The sequence below is a fragment of the Pseudophryne corroboree genome, chromosome 6 (genome assembly GCF_028390025.1).
Source record: "Pseudophryne corroboree isolate aPseCor3 chromosome 6, aPseCor3.hap2, whole genome shotgun sequence".
Taxonomy (NCBI): domain Eukaryota; kingdom Metazoa; phylum Chordata; class Amphibia; order Anura; family Myobatrachidae; genus Pseudophryne; species Pseudophryne corroboree.
The window spans coordinates 25,173,825-25,195,029 of NC_086449.1; positions in this window are offsets into that span (position 1 = coordinate 25,173,825).

The window sequence follows — 21,205 nt, forward strand, 5'->3', positions numbered from 1 at the left end:
CAGGTAGCTTCTCAACCTAAGAAGACGCCATATTATCAGGCGCAGTCCTTTCGGCCCCATAAGGGCAAGCGGGCAAAAGGCGCCTCATTTCTGCCCCATGGCAGAGGGAGAGGAAAAAGGCTGCAGCAAACAGCCAATTCCCAGGAACAAAAGCCCTCTCCCGCCTCCGCAAAGTCCTCAGCATGACGCTGGGGCTTTACTAGCGGTCTCAGGCACGGTGGGGGCCCGTCTCAAGAAATTCGAGACGTCTCCCCCTCGCCGTTTCATAGAGTCTGCTTTACCGACGTCTCCCTCAGACAGGGAGACAGTATTGCAAGCCATTCACAGGCTGTATTCCCAGCAGGTGATAATCAAGGTACCCCTCCTGCAACAGGGAAAGGGGTACTATTCCACACTATTTGTGGTACCGAAGCCGGACGGCTCGGTGAGACCAATTTTAAATCTAAAATCCTTGAACACTTACATACAAAGGTTCAAATTCAAGATGGAGTCACTCAGAGCAGTGATTGCAAACCTGGAAGAAGGGGACTATATGGTCTCTCTGGACATCAAAGATGCTTACCTACATGTCCCAATTTACCCTTCTCACCAAGGGTACCTCAGGTTTGTGGTACAGAACTGTCACTATCAGTTTCAGACGCTGCCGTTTGGATTGTCCACGGCACCCCGGGTCTTTACCAAGGTAATGGCCGAAATGATGATACTCCTTCGAAAGAAGGGAGTTTTAGTTATCCCTTACTTGGACGATCTCCTGATAAGGGCAAGATCCAGGGAACAGTTGGAAGTCGGGGTAGCACTATCTCAGATAGTGCTGCGGCAGCACGGTTGGATTCTCAATATTCCAAAATCGTAGCTGATCCCGACGACACGTCTTCTATTCCTAGGGATGATCCTGGACACAGTCCAGAAAAAGGTGTTTTCTCCCGGAGGAGAAAGCCAGGGAGTTATCCGAACTAGTCAGAAACCTCCTAAAACCAGGCCAAGTGTCAGTGCATCAGTGCACAAGGGTCCTGGGAAAAATGGTGGCTTCCTACGAAGCAATTCCATTCGGCAGATTCCACGCAAGAACTTTCCAGTGGGACCTGCTGGACAAATGGTCCGGATCGCATCTTCAGATGCATCAGCGGATAACCCTGTCACCAAAGACAAGGGTGTCTCTCCTGTGTTGGTTGCAGAGTGCTCATCTTCTAGAGGGCCGCAGATTCGGCATTCAGGACTGGGTCCTGGTGACCACGGATGCCAGCCTGCGAGGCTGGGGAGCAGTCACACAGGGAAGAAATTTCCAGGGCTTGTGGTCAAGCCTGGAGACATCACTTCACATAAATATTTTGGAGCTAAGGGCCATTTACAATGCCCTAAGCCAAGCAAGACCTCTGCTTCAAGGTCAGCCGGTGCTGATCCAGTCGGACAACATCATGGCAGTCGCCCACGTAAACAGACAGGGCGGCACAAGAAGCAGGAGGGCAATGGCAGAAGCTGCAAGGATTTTTCGCTGGGCGGAAAATCATGTGATAGCACTGTCAGCAGTGTTCATTCCGGGAGTGGACAACTGGGAAGCAGACTTCCTCAGCAGGCACGACCTCCACCCGGGAGAGTGGGGACTTCACCCAGAAGTCTTCCACATGATTGTAAACCATTGGGAAAAACCAAAGGTGGACATGATGGCGTCCCGCCTAAACAAAAAATTGGACAGGTATTGCGCCAGGTCAAGGGACCCTCAGGCAATAGCTGTGGACGCTCTGGTAACACCGTGGGTGTACCAGTCAGTGTATGTGTTCCCTCCTCTTCCTCTCATACCAAAAGTACTGAGAATTATAAGACGGAGGGGAGTAAGAACTATACTCGTGGCTCCGGATTGGCCAAGAAGGACTTGGTACCCGGAACTTCAAGAGATGCTCACGGAGGACCCGTGGCCTCTACCTCTAAGAAGGGACCTGCTCCAGCAAGGACCCTGTCTATTCCAAGACTTACCGCGGCTGCGTTTGACGGCAGGGCGGTTGAACGCCGGATCCTGAAGGAAAAAGGCATTCCGGATGAAGTCATCCCTACCCTGGTCAAGCCAGGAAGGATGTAACCGCAAAGCATTATCACCGCATTTGGCGAAAATATGTTGCGTGGTGCGAGGCCAGTAAGGCCCCGATGGAGGAATTTCAACTAGGTCGATTCCTGCATTTCCTGTAAACAGGATGTCTATGGGCCTAAAATTGGGGTCCATTAAGGTTCAAATTTCGGCCCTGTCAATTTTCTTCCAGAAAGAACTAGCTTCACTACCTGAAGTTCAGACGTCTGTAAAAGGGGTACTGCATATACAGCCTCCTTTTGTGCCTCCAGTGGCACCTTGGGATCTCAATGTAGTTTTGGGGTTCCTAAAGTCACATTGGTTTGAACCACTTGAATCTGTGGAGTTAAAATATCTCACATGGAAAGTGGTCATGTTGTTGACCCTGGCCTCGGCCAGGCACGTGTCAGAATTGGCGGGCTTTATCCTGTAAAAGCCCTTATCTGATCTTCCATTCAGACAGGGCGGAATTGAGGACTCGTCCTCATTTTCTCCCTAAGGTTGTTTCAGTGTTTCATCTGAACCAACCTATTGTGGTACCTGCGGCTACTAGTGACTTGGAGGACTCCAAGTTGTGGGACGTAGTCAGGGCCTTGAAAATATATGTTTCCAGGACGGCTGGAGTCAGGAGATCTGACTCGCTGTTTATCCTGTATGCACCCAACAAGCTGGGTGCTCCTGCTTCTAAGCAGACTATTGCTCGTTGGATTTGTAGTACAATTCAGCTTGCACATTCTGTGGCAGGCCTGCCACAGCCAAAATCTGTAAAAGCCCATTCCACAAGGAAGGTGGGCTCATCTTGGGCGGCTGCCCGAGGGGTCTCGCCGTTACAACTTTGCCGAGCAGCTACTTGGTCAGGGGCAAACACGTTTGCTAAATTCTACAAATTTGATACCCTGGCTGAGGAGGACCTGGAGTTCTCTCATTCGGTGCTGCAGAGTCATCCGCACTCTCCCGCCCGTTTGGGAGCTTTGGTATAATCCCCATGGTCCTTACGGAGTTCCCAGCATCCACTAGGACATCAGAGAAAATAAGAATTTACTTACCGATAATTCTATTTCTCGTAGTCCGTAGTGGATGCTGGGCGCCCATCCCAAGTGCGGATTGTCTGCAATACTTGTACATAGTTATTGTTACAAAAATCGGGTTATTATTGTTGTGAGCCATCTTTTCAGAGGCTCCTCTGTTATCATGCTGTTAACTGGGTTCAGATCACAGGTTGTACGGTGTGATTGGTGTGGCTGGTATGAGTCTTACCCGGGATTCAAAATCCTTCCTTATTGTGTACGCTCGTCCGGGCACAGTATCCTAACTGAGGCTTGGAGGAGGGTCATAGGGGGAGGAGCCAGTGCACACCAGGTAGTCCTAAAGCTTTACTTTTGTGCCCAGTCTCCTGCGGAGCCGCTATTCCCCATGGTCCTTACGGAGTTCCCAGCATCCACTACGGACTACGAGAAATAGAATTATCGGTAAGTAAATTCTTATTATCCCATCCCTTACCTCTGCACCTTCTACTAATAGAGGTGTAATGTGTCTTATCCCATCCCTTACCACTGTACCTTCTACTAATAGAGGTGTAATGTGTCTTATCCCATCCCTTACCTCTGCACCTTCTACTAATAGAGGTGTAATGTGTCTTATCCCGTCCCTTACCTCTGCATCTTCTACTAATAAAGGTGTGATGTCTTGTCCCATCCCTTACCTCTGTACCTTCTACTAATAGAGGTGTAATGTGTCTTATCCCATCCCTTACCTCTGCACCTTCTACTAATAGAGGTGTAATGTGTCTTATCCCATCCCTTACCTCTGCACCTTCTACTAATAGAGGTGTAATGTGTCTTATCCCATCCCTTACCTCTGCACCTTCTACTAATAGAGGTGTAATGTGTCTTATCCCATCCCTTATCTCTGCACCTTCTACTAATAGAGGTGTAATGTGTCTTATCCCATCCCTTACCTCTGCATCTTCTACTAATAAAGGTGTGATGTCTTATCCCATCCCTTACCTCTGTACCTTCTACTAATAGAGGTGTAATGTGTCTTATCCCATCCCTTACCTCTGCTCCTTCTACTAATAGAGGTGTAATGTGTCTTATCCCAGCCCTTACCTCTGCACCTTCTACTAATAGAGGTGTAATGTGTCTTATCCCATCCCTTACCTCTGCACCTTCTACTAATAGAGGCGTAATATGTCTTATCCCATCCCTTACCTCTGCACCTTCTACTAATAGAGGTGTAATGTGTCTTATCCCATCCCTTACCTCTGCACCTTCTACTAATAGAGGTGTAATGTGTCTTATCCCAGCCCTTACCTCTGCACCTTCTACTAATAGAGGTGTAATGTGTCTTATCCCAGCCCTTACCTCTGTACCTTCTACTAATAGAGGTGTAATGTGTCTTATCCCATCCCTTACCTCTGCACCTTCTACTAATAGAGATGTAATGTGTCTTATCCCATCCCTTACCTCTGCACCTTCTACTAATAGTGGTGTAATGTGTCTTATCCCAGCCCTTACCTCTGCACCTTCTACTAATAGAGGTGTAATGTGTCTTATCCCATCCCTTACCTCTGCACCTTCTACTAATAGAGGTGTAATGTGTCTTATCCCATCCCTTACCTCTGCACCTTCTACTAATAGAGGTGTAATGTGTCTTATCCCATCCCTTATCTCTGCACCTTCTACTAATAGAGGTGTAATGTGTCTTATCCCATCCCTTACCTCTGCATCTTCTACTAATAAAGGTGTGATGTCTTATCCCATCCCTTACCTCTGTACCTTCTACTAATAGAGGTGTAATGTGTCTTATCCCAGCCCTTACCTCTGCTCCTTCTACTAATAGAGGTGTAATGTGTCTTATCCCAGCCCTTACCTCTGCACCTTCTACTAATAGAGGTGTAATGTGTCTTATCCCATCCCTTACCTCTGCACCTTCTACTAATAGAGGCGTAATATGTCTTATCCCATCCCTTACCTCTGCACCTTCTACTAATAGAGGTGTAATGTGTCTTATCCCATCCCTTACCTCTGCACCTTCTACTAATAGAGGTGTAATGTGTCTTATCCCAGCCCTTACCTCTGCACCTTCTACTAATAGAGGTGTAATGTGTCTTATCCCAGCCCTTACCTCTGTACCTTCTACTAATAGAGGTGTAATGTGTCTTATCCCATCCCTTACCTCTGCACCTTCTACTAATAGAGATGTAATGTGTCTTATCCCATCCCTTACCTCTGCACCTTCTACTAATAGTGGTGTAATGTGTCTTATCCCAGCCCTTACCTCTGCACCTTCTACTAATAGAGGTGTAATGTGTCTTATCCCAGCCCTTACCTCTGCACCTTCTACTAATAGAGGTGTAATGTGTCTTATCCCAGCCCTTACCTCTGCACCTTCTACTTATAGAGATGTAATGTGTCTTATCCCATCCCTTACCTCTGTACCTTCTACTAATAGAGGTGTAATGTGTCTTATCCCATCCCTTACCTCTGCATCTTCTACTAATAGAGGTGTAATGTGTCTTATCCCAGCCCTTACCTCTGCACCTTCTACTAATAAAGGTGTGATGTGTCTTATCCCATCCCTTACCTCTGTACCTTCTACTAATAGAGGTGTAATGTGTCTTATCCCAGCCCTTACCTCTGCACCTTCTACTAATAGTGGTGTAATGTGTCTTATCACATCCCTTACCTCTGCATCTTCTACTAATAGAGGTGTAATGTGTCTTATCCCAGCCCTTACCTCTGCACCTTCTACTAATAGGTGTAATGTGTCTTTTCCCATCCCTTACCTCTGTACCTTCTACTAATAGAGGTGTAATGTGTCTTATCCCAGCCCTTACCTCTGCACCTTCTACTAATAGTGGTGTGATGTGTCTTATCCCATCCCTTATCTCTGCACCTACTAATAGAGGTGTAATGTGTCTTATCCCATCCCTTACCTCTGCACCTTCTACTAATAGAGGTGTAAAGTGTCTTATCCCATCCCTTACCTCTGCACCTTCTACTAATAGAGGTGTAAAGTGTCTTATCCCATCCCTTACCTCTGCTCCTTCTACTAATAGGTGTAATGTGTCTTTTCCCATCCCTTACCTCTGCTCCTTCTACTAATAGGTGTAATGTGTCTTTTCCCAGCCCTTACCTCTGCACCTTCTACTAATAGAGGTGTAATGTGCCTTATCCCATCCCTTACCTCTGCACCTTCTACTAATAGAGGAATAATGTGTCTTATCCCATCCCTTACCTCTGCACCTTCTACTAATAGAGGTGTAATATGTCTTATCCCAGCCCTTACCTCTGTACCTTCTACTAATAGAGGAATAATGTGTCTTATCCCATCCCTTACCTCTGCACCTTCTACTAATAGAGGTGTAATGTGCCTTATCCCATCCCTTACCTCTGCACCTTCTACTAATAGAGGTGTAATGTGTCTTATCCCAGCCCTTACCTCTGCACCTTCTACTAATAGAGGTGTAATGTGCCTTATCCCATCCCTTACCTCTGCACCTTCTACTAATAGAGGAATAATGTGTCTTATCCCATCCCTTACCTCTGCACCTTCTACTAATAGGTGTAATGTGTCTTTTCCCATCCCTTACCTCTGCGCCTTCTACTAATAGAGGGGTGCATATTAGTACCATGGGGTATAGACGGGTCCACTAGGAGCCATTGGCACTTTAAGAGTTTGCGAGTGTGGGCTGGCTCCTCCCTCTATGCCCCTCCTACCAGACTCAGTTTAGAAAATGTGCCCGGAGGAGCCGGTCACAGCTAGGGGGGAGCTTCTTTAGTTTTATTATTTTCTAAGAGTTAGTTTAGGCACAGGGAGGCTGCTGGCAACAAGCCTCCCTGCTTCGAGGGACTAAGGAGGGGGAGTAGTGTCCGCCCTGAGAGGTCTGAGCCACTATCTCCGCTGACAGGACATTAGCTCCTGAGGGTGATGATCACTAGCCGTCCCAGGTGACCGCTCACTCCCGCAGCATGCCTCCACCCCCTTACAGAGACGGAAGTTTCCGGTGTTGAGTGAGTCACACCCCCCCCCCCCCCCCGACAAGCGGGGAGCCGGTGTGAAGATGGCGGCAACAGGGTGGGAGCGCAGTATTAACTGCGCTCCAGAGGCTCAGTGGTACATAGTGCAGCGCTGTGAGGGGCGCCCTGAGCCAGCGCCGATACCCTACACTGGTCTACAAGTCTGTCAGGGACCTCGGTAATGCTGCCAGCACTAACCTCAGGCCAGTATAAAACTACTGATGAGCGGGAAGCAGTGCCATGTTCAGGGGGTGGAGCTTCCCAGCAGCGTTCAGCTCCATTTTCTGCCTGCGGATCATGATACAGAGACGCTGACAGGGAGAGCTGTCCCTCCAAGCAACTCCAGCTATCCTCTGCGGTACCAAGGGGTTTTAGAAGGGGGGGGGGGGCAGTGGTGTAAAGTCTGTGTAGTCTATTAAGGTACACAGATAGCCCTGGTAGTTTTATTTCTACTTCAAACAGCGCTGTGTGGGGGTTGGCTCCAATCTCTGTGGCATACTTGGGGGGGAAACTGTGTCTGACATTTCCCTGCGTGTGTGTGGGGGGATGTTTGTTATCTTCCAAAGTCATGTCTAGGGACTCTGTGTCATATGCTGCCGAGGATGTTTCCTCTCAGGAGGAGACCATTCCATGTACACAGGAATGTAATGCCTTGTCTCAGATCCCTATTATTGAGCCTGAGTGGTTAACCTCTATTAAAGGGATGATCTCTCAGATATCTACTAGGGTAGCAAATACTGAGACTGAAACTCAGGTGTTAAAAAAATCGTATGACATTTTGGTCAGGTTCTGTTCTTATTTCTGCAAAGTCCCCTAGCATGTTCCCACAGAAACGTGCTCTTGCCCAAATTATGCAAGATGATACTGATACCGATTCTGATACTGCAGACAGTGATGTGGATGTGCTGAGGGTGTCGGCATCCCTTGCAAAGGGGGTGCAGCTGATGATTGAGGCCATTAGAGATGTGTTAAACATTAATGACACGACACCTGAGCAGGTTGAGGAGGCTTACTTCACTGACAATAAGAAAGCTTCGCTAACCTTCCCTGCGTCTAAAGAATTAAACGCTATATTTAAAAAATCCTGGGAAAACCCGGAGAAAAAATTCCAGATCCCCAAAAGGGTTCTGGTTGCTTTTCCCTTCCCTGAGGATAGGAAAAAATGGGAAAACCCACCCATAGTGGAAGTATCTGTCTCCAGTCTGTCAAAGAAAGTGCTTTTACTTGTCCCTGGATCTATCGCGTTAATAGAACCGGCTAATCGTAAGATTGACACTACGCTCAAATCCATTTACACTGCTTCAGGAGTGGCGTTAAGGCCCACTATTGCCTGTGCATGAATTTCTAAAGCCATAGTAAAGTGGTCAGGCACATTACTAGAGGATTTGGATACAATGGATAGAAGTGACACTGAATTGTTTCTACGTAACATACAGGATTCTGCGGGGTTCATGGTGGAATCCATGAATGACCTGGGTACGCTAACTGCGCAGATATCTTCCATGTTGGTATCAGCTCGCAGGGGACTCTGGCTACGCCAATGGACTGCAGACGCGGAATCCAGGAGAAGTGTGAAGAACCTACCCTTCACAGGTCAGGCTCTATTTGGGGAAGCTTTGGATGCGTGGATTTCCACGGCAACCCCGCGGGTAAGTCACCTTAACTTCCCTCTGCCACGCTTCCTACATGGAAGCCTTTTGCTTCAGCTGCATTGCAGTCCTTTCGGACCGCTTGGGAAAAAAAAGTCCAAGCCTCCGACCACCTTCTTTAGAGGGGGTCGTGCAAAATCCAAAAAGCCTGCTCCCGCAGGCTCCCAGGACCAGGAACCTGCTTCTGGTTCCTAAAATCCTCAGCATTGCAGTGGACCGCACAGCCTGGAGGACGGTTTGGTGGGTGCAAGACTCAGATGTTTCGGACGTGTCTGGGTGTCATCCGGCCTGGATCCCTGGGTACAGGATATTGTGTCCCAGGGGTACAGACTGGAGTTTCAAGAACTCCCGCCTCACCGAATCTTAAAATCAGGCTTGCCAGCCTTGCTGACAGATAGGGCAACCCTACAGGAAGCCATCCTAAAATTGGAAAAGTCACAGGTCATTATTCCAGTTCCACCTCATTTGCAGAACAAGGGTGGTTGTTCAAACCTTTTTCGTGGTACCGAAACCGGATGGTTCGGTCAGACCGATTTTGAACTTGAAATTGCTGAACCCTTACCTGAAGGTCTTCAAATTCAAAATGGAGTCTCGGGGCAGTGATCTCAGCTCTGGAGAAGGGAGAGTTTCTGGTATCCCTGGATATCAAGGATGCGTACCTCCACATCCCAATTTGGCTGCCGCACCAGACTATCAATTTCAGGCGCTGCCATTCGGCCTCTCCACAGCACAGAGGGTGTTCACCAAGGTGATGGCAGAGATGATGGTTCTCCGCAGACTGGGTGAACATAGTTCCATATCTGGACGATCTGCTGATAAAGGCATCGTCCAGGGAGACGTTGTTGCAGTCCATTGTTCTTACGACTCATCTGCTCAGGGAACATGGTTGGATCCTGAACCTTCCAAAATCACATTTGGAGCCGACAAGGAGATAGTCTTTTCTGGGAATGATCCTCGACACGGAAGTGCAGAGGGTGTTTCTGACAGAGGAGAAAGCGTTGGTGATTCAAACAATGATCCGGGACGTCCTGAAGCCAGCCCGGGTATCGGTTCATAAGTGCATTCGCCTTCTGGGGAAGATGGTTGCCTCTTACGAGGCTCTACAGTACGGAAGGTTTCATGCTCGGTCCTTCCAACTGGATCTCCTGGACAAGTGGTCGGGATCTCATCTACACATGCACCAGAGAATACTTCTGTCGCCGAAAGCCAGGATCTTACTCTTCTGGTGGCTGCAAATACCTCACCTTCTGGAGGGCCGCAGCTTCAGGATTCAAGCCTGGACCCTTCACTCAGGGTGAAACCTTCCAAGGAAGGTGGTCAAGCCTGGAATCTAGTCTTCCAATAAACATTCTGGAACTAAGAGCCGTCTACAACGGTCTTCTCCAAGCGGCTCATCTTCTGAGAGATCGAGCCATTCAAGTGCAGTCGGACAATGTAACGACGGTGGCTTACATAAACCGACAGGGCGGAACAAAGAGCAGAGCTGCAGTGTCAGAGGTAACAAGAATCATCCTATGGGCAGAAACACACGCAATGGCGCTGTCAGCAAACTTCATTCCGTGAGTAAACAACTGGGAAGCATACTTCCTCAGCAGACATGATCTCCATCCAGGATAGTGGGGTCTCCATCCGGAGGTGTTCAAGGAGGTGACAGATCTTTGGGGTGTACCTCAAATAGACATGATGGCCTTCCTTCTCAACAAGAAGCTTCGGAGGTATTGCTCCAGGTCAAGGGACCCGCAAGCCGTGGCAGTTGACGCCTTGGTGTCTCCGTGGGTGTTCCAGTCGGTGTACGTGTTTCCTCCACTTCCACTCATTTCAAGAGTTCTAAAACTCATAAGGAGAACAAGAGTTCAGGCAATCCCCATTGCTCTGGGCTTGCCAAGAAGGGCTTGGTACGCGGATCTTCTGGGTCTTCTGCTGGAAGATCCGAGGCCTCTTCCTCTTCGGGAGGACCTGCTGCAACAGGGGCTGTTCGCTTATCAAGACATCGCAGCTACGTTTGACGGCATGGAAGTTCAACGCCAGATATTAGCTTGGAAGGGCATTCTGAAAAAGGTTATTCTTACCCTGATACAGGCTAGGAAAGGAGTAACGTCTAAACATTACCATCACATTTGGAAAAAGTATGTTTCTTGGTATGAGTCCAAGAAGTTTCCTACGGTGGAGTTTCGACTAGGACGGTTTCTCCTCTTCCTGCAAGCAGGTGTGGATATGGGCCTGAGGTTGGGATCCGTAAAGGTCCAGATTTCGGCCCTGTCCATTTTCTTCCAGAAACAACTGGCTTCCCTCCCTGAGGTTCATACTTTCTTGAAAGGGGTTCTGCATGTACAGCCTCCCTTTGTGCCACCTACGGCACCCTGGGATCTTAACATGGTGTTACAGTTCCTTCAATCAGATTGGTTCGAGCCTCTACAGGAGGTTGAGGTCAAGTTTCTCACATGGAAGGCTGTCACTTTGTTGGCCTTAGCTTCTGCTAGACGTGTGTCGGAGTTGGGGGCTTTGTCTTGTAAAAGCCCCTTGATCTTCCACGAAGATAGAGTTGAGCTCCGGGCCCGTCAACCGTTTCTTCCTAAGGTTGTGTCGGCTTTTCATATCAACCAACCTATTGTGGTGCCAGTTGCTACTGACTCCTCAGTTACTTCAAAGTCCGATTTTGTAAGGGCTCTGAAGATCTATGTGAAGAGGACTGCTCGTCACAGAAAATCGGGCTCTCTGTCCTGTATGATCCAAAGAAAATTGGGTGTCCTGATTCTAAGCAGACTATCTCTCGCTGGATCAGGTTCACTATCCAGCATGCGTATTCTACTGCAGGCTTGCCTTGTCCAAGATCTGTTAAGGCCCACTCTACTTGTAAGGTGGGTTCTTCCTGGGCAGCTGCCCGGGGTGTCTCGACTTTACAACTCTCAGCTGTCCAAAGGGGGCAGTACAAGGTATTAACTCTGCAGGGTGCCCAAACTTTTGCAGACGCCATTTTTTGTTTTCTGTTCTTTTGAAAGTGTAAATGATGGAAATAAAATCAAACTTTTTTTGACATGTTATAAGAATGTCTAATCTGTAATTTGATGCCTTTTTGGAGATTTTTCCATCTTTCCTTGGCTTCTTTATGTACATTAAAATGAATTTTTGCCTGGGGTGCCCAGACTTTCAATCCCCACTGTATTTATACTGTAAATATTAATAAAGGTCCCTCTCAGCTGCCTTTTTTCCAGTGGAAACATATCTAACCTTATTAGTCTTTCCTCATACTTCAGTACCCCTAACACCTTCACCAGTTTGGTGGCTCGCCTCTCAACCTTTTGAGTTCCAAGATATCCTTTTATAGTGAGGTGCCCAAGACTGTACACAATATTCCAGGTGTGGTCGCACCAATGATTTATACAGCGGCAGGATTACACTCTCATCCCTTGTCTCCATACCCCGTTTTATACATGCTAACACCTTATTTGCTTTTGTTGCTGCATTTTGACATTGTGTACTGCTACTAAGTCTATTATCGGTGAGCACACCCAGATCCTTCTCAACTACGGTTATCCCTACATTATCCCCATTTAATTTATAGGCTGCTCGATTATTCTTAATCCAAAAGTACATACCTTTACATTTTTCTATGTTGAACCTCATTCTCCATTTGTCTGCCCAGACCTCCAGTCTAGATAAGTCATTCCGTAGAGACTCAATATCCTTGTCTGAATTAATTACTGTACACAGTTGAGTATCGTCTGAGAAAATTGACACTGTGCTTTCTAGGCCCTCTCCTAGGTCATTAATGAATATGTTAAACAGCAATGGCCCGAGTACTGAACCCTGCGGTATTCCACTAAGCACCGAGGCCCATTCAATGAACATCCCATTAATCCCCACTCGCTGTTCCCTGTCGTACAGCCAATTGCTCAAACCTTATTTCTCTTACGTCCTAGAGGATGCTGGGGTCCACATTAGTACCATGGGGTATAGACGAGTCCACCAGGAGACATTGGCACTTTAAGAGTTTGAGAGTGTGGGCTGGCTCCTCCCTCTATGCCCCTCTTACCAGACTCAGTTTAGAAAATGTGCCCGGAGGAGCCGTTTACAGCTTGGGGAGCTCTCCAGAGTTTCCTTAGTAAAAGTTATCTTTTAGAGTTTATTATTTTACAGGGAGGCTGCTGGCAACAGCCTCCCTGTAGCGAGGGACTGAGGGGGGGGAGAAGTGTCCGCCCTGCGGGGTCTTAGCCATTGTCTCTGCTGACTGGACACTGAGCTCCAGAGGGGATAGATTGTTCCCCGCCACAGGGAATCGCTCACCCCAGCAGCATGCCGCCAACCCCTTGCAGAGCTGAAGATTGTGGTTAGTGAGACACCAACCCCCCTAGCAAGCGGGGGGCCGGTGTGAAGATGGCGGCATAAAGGTAGGAGCGCAGTATTAACTGTGCTCCGGGAGGCTCAGCGGTACATTGTGCGGCGCTGTGAGGTGCGCCCTGAGCCAGCGCCTGCACCCTACACTGGTCACTCAGCCTGTCTGGGTCCCCGAATCTCAGCCAGCATCAATCCTCAGGCCAGTATAATCCTATGAAGAGAGGGAAGACAGCGCCATTTTGGGGGCGGAGCTTCTCAGAGCAGACCCAGCAGCGTTCAGCGCCATTTTCCTGTCTGCACAGCGCTTCCCAGGAAAGAAGCAAGTCCCTCCACAGCAATCTCCAGCTATCTCACGGTACCAGGGGGTTGTAGAAGGGGGGGAGGCTGCAAAACGGCTGTGTAACCTATTAAGGTGCACAGTCAGCGCTCATAAGGAGTCTCCATTATATGTATAAAAGCGCTGTGTGTGGGTTGGCTCCAATCTCTGTGTCTCTCTTGCCATTCTTGGGGAGAAACTCTGTCTGTATCCCCTGTGTGTGTGTGTGTGTGTGTGTGTGTGTGTGTGGAGAGTTTGTGGTCACCAATAGCAATGTCCAGGGACTCTGTGTCATATGCTGCAGAGGCTTTGTCCTCTCAAGATGATCCCATTCCATGTAATCAGGATTGCACTGATTTAGCACAGATTCCAGCAAGGGAGCCAGAATGGTTATCCTCTATCAAAAATATGAGAATATGGCAGTCTGGCCCAGTTCTGGTACCTCAGGTCCCCCTGCTGTGTACTCCCATAAGCGTCCTTTAGCATAAATTATGCAGGATGACACCGATACAGTTTCTGACGGTGATGATGGGGTACGGGGGACAGCATCTCTTGCTAAAGGGGTTCAGTTGATGATAGAGGCTGTTAGGGATGTGTTGAATATTAATGATACACCACCTGAGCAGGTTGAGGAGGCTTACTTCACTGAGAATAAGAAAGCCTTGCAAACCTTCCTTGCGTCCAAAAAATTAAATGCTATTTTTGAAAAGGCTTGGGAAAACCCTGAGAAAAAATTCCAGATCCCTAAGAGGGTTCAGGTGGCATTTCCTTTCCCTGTTGAGGATAGGAAAAAATGGGAAACCCGCCTATTGTTGATGCGTCAGTATCCAAAGGTGGTGTTGCCTGTTCCGGGATCTACCGCCTTGAAAGAGCCGGCTGATTGTAAGATTGATAATATGCTCAAATCCATGTACACGTCTTCAGGGGCTATACTGCGTCCCACTATTGCCAGTGCTTGGATTGCCAAAGCTATAGTAAAGTGGTCTGGCACCTTACTTGAAGATTTGGATGCTATGGATAAGGATGATGTTGGCTTATTTTTGCGCAACATTCAGGATTCAGCAGGATTTCTGGTGGAATCCATGAAAGATCTGGATTCCATGGCTGCAGGAATTTCTTCCATGTCGGTCTCAGCGCGGCGAGGACTGTGGCTACGTCAATGGTCTGCAGACACAGAATCCAGGAAAAGTGTGGAGTCCCTACCGTATACAGGTCAGGCTCACTGTGGGGAAGCGCTAGATGCGTGGATTTCCACGGCTACAGTGGGTAAGTCTCCTTTTCTTCCCTCAGCTGTTTCTGCTCTGAAGAAACCGTTTTCTTCACCTACATCACAGCCCTTTCAGACTACAAAGCCCAGAAAGGCCATGCCGTCCAACATCCTCTTATGGGGAGGTAGGCCCAAGTCCAAGAGACCCGTTACGGCAGGTTCCCAGGAACAGAAACCTATTTCAGGTACACCAAAGTCCTCCGCATAACGGTGGACTGCTGGTCTCAGAGGTGGGGCCGGTGGGAGCGAGACTCGCAGTTCAGTCACGTCTGGGTGTCGTCTGGCCTGGATCCCTGGGTGCAAGATATTGTGTCCCAGTGGTACAGGCTGGAGTTTCAAAATCTCCCCCCTCACCGATTTTTCAAATCAGGTTTAAAAGCTCTGCTGGCAGACAGGACGGTCCTACAAGCCGCCGTCCAGAAGTTGGTGGAGTCGCAAAACATTGTGCCCGTACCACCGCGTATGCACAACAAGGGTTACTATTCAAACCTTTTCGTGGTATCGAAACCGGATGGTTCGGTCAGGCCCATTCTGAAGCTAAAGTCACTAAACCTCTTTCTGAAGGAGTTCAAGTTCAAAATGGAGTCTCTAAGAGCAGTGATATCAAGTCTGGAAGAGGGGTAATTCCTGGTATCCCAGGATATCAAGGATGCTTACCTCCACATTCCGATCTGGCTGCCGCCTCAGGCATATCTCCACTTTGCCTTGTTGTACTGTCATTTCCAGTTCCAGGCCCTGCCATTCGGCCTCTCAATGGCACCGAGGGTGTTCACCAAGGTGATGGCAGTGATGATGGTTCTCCTTCGCAGACAGGGGGTGAACATCATTCCATATCTGGACGATCTGCTGATAAAGGCTTTGTCCAGGGAGAAACTATTGCGGTCCATTGCTCTCACGACCGATCTTCTCAGTGTCCACAGTTGGATTCTGAACCTTCCAAAATCACACTTGGAACCAACCAGGAGTTTGTCCTTTCTGGGGTGGATCCTCAACACGGAAATACAGAGGGAGTTTCTTCCACTGGAAAAACTGTTGGTGATACAAACAATGGTCCGGGATGTCCCAAAGCCAGCCCGGGTGTCGGTTCATCAGTGCATTCGCCTTCTGGGAAAGATGGCGGCCTCTTACGAGGCTCTCCAGTATGGAAGGTTCCATGCTCGGTCCTTCCAACTGGATCTCCTGAACAAGTGGTCAGGATCTCATCTGCACATGCACCTGAGAATTCGTCTGTCACCAAAGGCCAGGATTTCGCTCCTCTGGTGGCTCTAACTACCTCACCTTCTGGAGGGCCGCAGGTTCGGGATTCAGGACTAGATCCTTCTAACCACGGATGCAAGCCTCCGGGGCTGGGGCGCAGTCACTCAAGGGGAGAACTTCCAAGGAAAGTGGTCATTTCTGGAAGTCGGCCTTCCGATCAACATTCTGGAATTAAGAGCCGTATACAATGGTCTTCAGGCAGCCCATCTTCTAAGAAATCGGGCCATTCAAGTGCAGTCGGACAACGTAACAGTGGCTTACATAAACCGACAGGGCGGAATGAAGAGCAGAGCTGCCATGGCGGAGGTAACAAGAATCCTCCTTTGGGCAGAAAAACATGCTTTGGCGGTGTCAGCAATCTTCATTCCGGGAGTAGACAACTGGGAAGCAGATTTCCTCAGCAGACACGATCTCCATCCGGGGGAGTGGAATCTCCATCTGGAGGTGTTCAAAGACATAACAGACCTTTGGGGATTACCCCAAATAGACATGATGGCCTCTCGTCTCAACAAGAAGCTTCGGTGTTATTGTTCCAGGTCGAGGGACCTACAGGCAGTGGATGCCCTGTTGTCTCTGTGGGTGTTCCAGTTGGTGTACATGTTTCCACCACTCCCACTCATCCCAAGAATACTAAAGCTCATAAGGAGAACAAGGGTTCAAGCGATTCTCATTGCTCCAGACTGGCCGAGAAGGGCTTGGTACGCGGACCTTCTGGATCTACTACAAGAAGAGCCTAGGCCCCTTCCTCTTCGAGAGGACTTGCTGCAGCAGGGGCCGTTCGCCTATCAGGACTTACCACGGCTACTTTTGACGGCATGGAGGTTGAACGTCTGATACTAGCTTGGAAGGGCATTCCGAACAAAGTTATTCCTACCCTTATACAGGCTAGGAAAGGAGTAACATCTAAACATTACCATCGTGTTTGGAAAAAATATGTGTCTTGGTGTGAGTCCAAGAGGTTTCCTACGGTGGAGTTTCAACTGGGACGGTTTCTCCTCTTCCTGCAGGTAGGAGTGGATATGGGCCTGAGGTCGGGATCTGTGAAGGTCCAGATTTCGTCCCTATCCATTTTCGTCCAGAAACAATTGGCTGCCCTCCCTGAGGTTCAGACCTTTTTGAAGGGAGTTCTGCACATCCAGCCTCCCTTTGTACCGCCTACGGCGCCGTGGGATCTTAACGTGGTGTTGCAGTTTCTCCAGTCTGACTGGTTTGAGCCTCTGCAAGAGGTAGAGGTCAAGTTTCTTACGTGGAAGGCTGTCACTTTGCTGGCCTTAGCTTCTGCTAGACATGTGTTGGAGTTGGGGGCTTTGTCTTGTATGAGCCCCTACTTGATCTTCCATGAAGATAGAGCTGAGCTCCGGACACGTCAGCAGTTTCTTCCGAAGGTTGTGTCGGCATTTCATATCAACCAACCTATTGTGGTGCCAGTTGCTACTGACTCCTCAATTTCATCTAAGTCCTTAGATGTGGTAAGGGCTCTGAAGATCTATGTGAAGAGGACTGCTCGTCACAGAAAATCAGACTCTCTTTTTGTCCGATATGATCCCAAGAAAATTGGGTGTCCTGCTTCTAAGCAGATTATCTCTCGCTGGATCAGGTTCACTATCCAGCATGCGTATTCTACAGCGGGATTGCCATTTCCCAAGTCTGTTAAGGCTCACTCTACTCGTAAGGTGGGGTCTTCCTGGGCGGCTGCCCGGGGTGTCTCAGCATTACAACTTTGCCGAGCAGCAACTTGGTCTGGGTCGAACACATTTGCAAAGTTCTACAAGTTCGATACTTTGGCCTCTGATGATCTGAAGTTCAGCCAATCAGTTTTGCAGGAGCCTCCGCGCTCTCCTTCCCGTTCTGGGAGCTTTGGTACATCCCCATGGTACTAATGTGGACCCCAGCATCTTCTAGGACGTATGGGAAAATAGGATTATAATTACTTACCGGTAAATCATTTTCTCTAAGTCCGTAGAGGATGCTGGGCGCCCGCCCAGCGCTTCATTTTCTTGCAGTTGTTATCTGGTTCAGTACAACTTTGTTATTAGTTATGTACTGCATTATTACTTGGCAAGTAATGTTTCAGCTGTTGCTGAAGTTTTTCAAGCTCGTTAGCTTGATGTGCCTTGTATGTGTGAGCTCGTATGAATCTCGCCACTATCTGTGTATAATCCTTCTCTCGAAGATGTCCGTCTCCTCGGGCACAGTTTCTAGACTGAGTCTAGTAGGAGGGGCATAGAGGGAGGAGCCAGCCCACACTCTCAAACTCTTAAAGTGCCAATGGCTCTTGGTGGACCCGTCTATATCCCATGGTACTAATGTGGACCCCAGCATCCTCCACGGACTACGAGAAAAGGATTTACTGGTAGGTAATTAAAATCCTAGTTTGATCCTTATTTCTTTGTAAGGATATTGTCCACTACTCTTTCTGTGAAGTCATTTTTCCTCATATTTCCCCTGAAACCCCCCCCCCATCCCTCCAGTCTCAGAGCATGTCCTTGTGTCCTATTGCTTCTCTTCATTTGGAGAATGTTTCCCTATAAAACCCCTTGATATATTTGACAGTTTATCATGTCCCCCTTTCCCTTCTCTGCTCCAAACTATGCATATTGAGATTTTGTAGTCTTTCTGGGTATGTTATGTGATGTAGGCCATGCACCATTTTAGTTGCCCTTCTTTGTACTGTCTCTAATGTATTAATATCCTTTTGAAGATATGGCCTCCAGAATTGAACATAGTATTCTAGATGAGGCCGTACCAATGACCTATACAGTGGTATTATTACTTCTTTCTTTCTGCAGCTGATTCCTCTCCCAATGCAGCCAAGCATCTGACTAGCCTTCCTCATTGCTTTGTTACATTGCTTACCTGCCTTTATATCACCTGAGATAGTGACTCCTAGATCCCTTTCCTCCTCAGTAGTTTCCAGTATAGGGCCATTAATACTATATTCAGCCTTTGGATTTTTGAGACCCAAGTGCATGATTTTGCATTTTTTGGTATTAAACTCTAATTGCCACACTCTTGACCATTCCTCTAGTCTACCTAGATCCTCAATCATTTGTTTTACCCCACCTGGTGTCTACCCTGTTGCATACCTTTCTGTCATCTGCTAAAAGGCACACTTTCCCTTTAGTGCCATTTACAATGTCGCCAATAAAGATATTAAAAAGCACTGGTCCATGTACAGATCCCTGGGGTACTCCACTAGTAACATTTCCCTCCTGTGAATGCACTCCATTTACCACAACTTTCTGTTTTCTATCCGGCAACCAAGATCTTATCCATTCAATAATCCTAGTATCCAATCCCAAAATAACAAGTTTATTTAGCAGTCTGCGATGTGGAACAGTGTCAAAAGCATTACTGGAGTTTAGATAAGCTATATCCACGGCTTCACATTTATCCATCACTTTAGTCACACAGTCAAAAAAGTCAATACGATTTGTTTGACATGATCTCCCCCCAGTGAATCCATGCTGTTTGGGATGCTGTAAATTGCTGGATTTGAGATAATCTACAACTCTTTCTTTTAAGAGTGTTTCCATAAATTTCCCTACTACTGATCTAAGACTCACTGGTCTGTAGTTGTTTGCCTCTTCCTTGCTTCCACTTTTGTGCAGTGGGACTACGTTCGCTCTTTTCCAGTCCTCTGGAATTATACCTGTAGCTAATGACTAGTTGAATCATTCTGTCAATGGTGCTACCAGCACCTCTTTAAATTATTTTAGTATTCTTGGATGTATCCCATCTAGCCCCATTGATTTATCCACTTTCAGGTTTGAGAGTTCTGCTAGGACCTTGTTCTCTGTAAATGTACTTGTTTCTTTTTCCTGAATATCCCTGCAACTTAACTGTGGTCCCTTCCCCTCTCTTTCAGTAGTGAATACTGAGCAAAAATAATTAAGATCTGCTATTACATTGTCTCCCTCAACAAGACTCCCAGGGGGTATATTTACTAATATTCGTGTTTTAGCCATTTTTAAGGGTGTTTGAACTCGAATGGTATCGGGTGCATTTTACTGCAACTTTTTGAATCCTGATACGGTCATTTACTAAGCTGCCGAGTTTGCAACATTCGTCTTTTCCGATGTCGATGTGATTCGTAATGTCAGGCAGTGTTTTACGGGAGTGATGAGTAAAACACTGCCTGACAAAACACAAGGAATCCCGGCTGGATCTGTGAGATCCGTGCAGGGCTTCATTGTGCACCTTTAAAAAAAAAAAAAAAAAAAGTATTAAAACTTTTTTTTTTTAAATTGCGTGGGGTCCCCCCTCCTAAGCACAACCAGCCTCAGGCTCTTTGAGCCGGTCCTGGTTGCAAAAATATGGGGTGAAAATTGACAGGGGTTCCCCCATATTTTAACAACCAGCACCGGGCTCTGCACCTGGTCCTGGTGCCAAAAATATGGGGGACAAAAAGCGTAGGGGTCCCCCGTATTTTTAACACCAGCACCGGGCTCCACTAGTCAGAGAGATAATGCCACAGCCGGGGGACACTTTTATATAGGGCCCTGGCATTAAATCACTAACTAGTCACCGCTGGCCGGGGTACCCTGGAGGAGTGGGGACCCCTTAAATCAAGGGGTCCCCCTCTCCCGCCACCCAAGAGACCCCACTAATTTTTTTTTTACGTTTTTACACTAAACGACCCTTTCCCATAGATAACCATGCACAGATCTCACTGATCCGTGCATGATTATTCAAACTCGCCAGGAAAAAGCAGGTCTATTTTTTTGCTGCTTTTTTTAACGAATCGCAAAAAAAAACACCCGCACTTGAGCATTCAGAGACTAACACCCAAATGAATAGTGAATACCCGTGTTGTATGAAATAACAGCCGTGTTTGACCAATGGTCTATTCATTCGTATTTCTGAAATTAGCCTTGAAAACCATAACGAACAGCCCAAACACTGCCGAGATTTGTGCTTAGTGAATTCCCGTGTTGGGACTTAGAAAAAAAAACACAAATCGGTCAAACTCGGATTATTAGTAAATATATGCCCCAGTCTCTGTCTTTAGTTTTATTATTCCGCCTTTTGTTTTTCTCCTTTTGCTTATATACCTAAAAAAAAGTTTTGCCTCCTTTAACCACTGACTGGGCCATTTTCTCCTCAGCTTGTGCCTGTGCCTTTACCTTCTTAGTCTCCTTCTGTCTAACAAGATATATCTCTTTGTCTTCATTATTTTGTGTCTGCTTATATTTCCTAAAAGCCATCTTTTTTGCTTTCACTATATTTGCTACTTATTTTGCAAACCACGCTGGCTTCCTTTTCCTTGTGTTTTTCCTAACACTTTTGATACCAAGGTCT